Source organism: Orycteropus afer, unplaced genomic scaffold (assembly GCF_000298275.1).
Source record: "Orycteropus afer afer isolate SDZICR_OR568_19922 unplaced genomic scaffold, OryAfe1.0 scaffold00312, whole genome shotgun sequence".
Taxonomy (NCBI): domain Eukaryota; kingdom Metazoa; phylum Chordata; class Mammalia; order Tubulidentata; family Orycteropodidae; genus Orycteropus; species Orycteropus afer.
Genome location: NW_006921899.1, coordinates 2,942,028 through 2,943,871, shown reverse-complemented (window position 1 = coordinate 2,943,871; position 1,844 = coordinate 2,942,028). Strand labels below are relative to the sequence as shown.

Here is a 1,844-nt window from a genome sequence, read left to right as displayed (position 1 = left end):
TTGAACCACCAGCCTTCTGGTTAGCAGTCAAGTGCCTTAGGCACTATGCTACCTGAGCTCCTTTTCCAAGGTGGTAAGTCTTTATGGAAGTAGATTGCCCTGTCTTCCTTCCGAGGAGTGGCTGGTGGGTTTGAACAACCAACCTTATGGTTAGCAGTCATATGCCTTAGGCAATGCACCACCAAATTCCTTAGTAAATATGTAATGAATGAAAGTAAAAAAAAAAAGTATTGGCCTTTCATAATGGAAAAATCTTAAGACATCATAACGTCTCTTGCTGTTTGTTGCTTGCTTTTTTTTTTTTAATTTTATCGTGCTTTGGGTGAAAGTTTACAGAGCAAATTCATTTTCCGCATAGCAGTTCATACACGTTTTGTCTTGTGTTTGTTGCTTTCTTAAAAGCTTAGTTTTTGTTTTTGTTTTGTATTTTTTAAGATGAGAAAATGAGAAAAAATTCTATCGAAAGCACCACTAGATGTCAGTATTACCCTGTGACTTTCAGTTAATTAGGCAGAGAGCAGTCTGCGTTGATGAAATATTGAAGTATAGCTTATAGCTAGTTCCCCAATTAAAGCTGTCAGATTCCACCCTCATTTCTGATAGAGTCTAAACCTCTAACATAGCTGGAGCTGCTTCTGCCACCACTTGGATTAATAGAATACAAATGAATGCCAGCAGCAAATTCCTTCAGACTCCCCTTCCCCGGGATCACATTGCTCTTTCACCAAAACTACCAGATCAAAGAGCACTCTCTGAAAACTCCTACATCCCCCTGACCTTAACTTGGTCACCTGTCACCACCCAAGTATTATTACTACATCACCCTACGTTCAGTGTCCCTGCCAGTCAGAACGCCTAACTAGGGGGAGAATTGTGCAAGTATCTCCCCAGATTATACCTTCTAAGGAACGTTAAGAGGAAGATGCTTTCATTGCTAAAACTGACCCTAATATCTCCAGATAGAACTCAGAACACAATTTCCTAGAAATGGGGAGAAAAAAAAAAAAGAGCTGTATGTTGGATTTGTGTGCCCTGTGCTATAATTCAGCTTTGTATTAATTTACCAAACAATTACTAACAATCCTTTGTTTGGAAGGAATATGCTAGGGACAGAAGATAGATGAATAAGATAGGGAAGCCTTAAATTAGACTCTGTCTGGGTTTGAGCTCACCTTCAGTATGTACCAGCTCTGTGACCTTGGGAAAGTTACTTAATTTCTCTGTGTCAGTTTACTCATGTGTAAATTGGAGATAGTAATAGTACCTTTCTGGGACCGGGTTTGCTGGTCTGATAGAGCCTGGTGGAACCCCTGAGACAATGGCCTCTAGCTGCCCTTCGGGTCTGGAATTGAACCCACTCTGGTGGCTTCCAGCCAAACAAAAGACATGCATTTGAGGTGAACATTTAGATTAGGTAGATACACTCCTTGGAGTGTATCCTTAGAGAGATCAACCATGGGAGAACAGAAGGGCTGTGTGTGCACAGGAAGACAGCTTGGGTGGCAGGAGTGCATGGAGGGATGGACACAGGGAAGAGGTAGCTATGGGGAGAAGGTGGGAGGAGAGCTGTTACATTGTGGGAGATTGCAGTTAATGTCACGAGACAGAGTGTATGTGAACTGCTGTATGAAGATGAATTTGCTCTGTAAACTTTCACCCAAATCACAATGAAATTTTTTTTTAAAAAAGTATTTTTCTGCTAGGATCATTATGAGGGTGAAATGGGATAATGTGTATAACATACTTAGCATCATGGATGATAACAAAGTGAGCGTTTTTGTACTTACTGTTTGTTAGGATGTTCTTCAAGCAGGGAGCAGAGGAGACAGATACTTAAGGAATTA

General features: G+C 40.8%; 1 protein-coding gene across 1 annotated transcript in view; it reads left to right on the top strand.

The window, feature by feature from the left end:
• Nucleotides 1-1,844, top strand: part of ERCC4 (ERCC excision repair 4, endonuclease catalytic subunit) — a 36,210-nt gene that overhangs the window by 1,989 nt on the left and 32,377 nt on the right. The window lies entirely within an intron of this gene.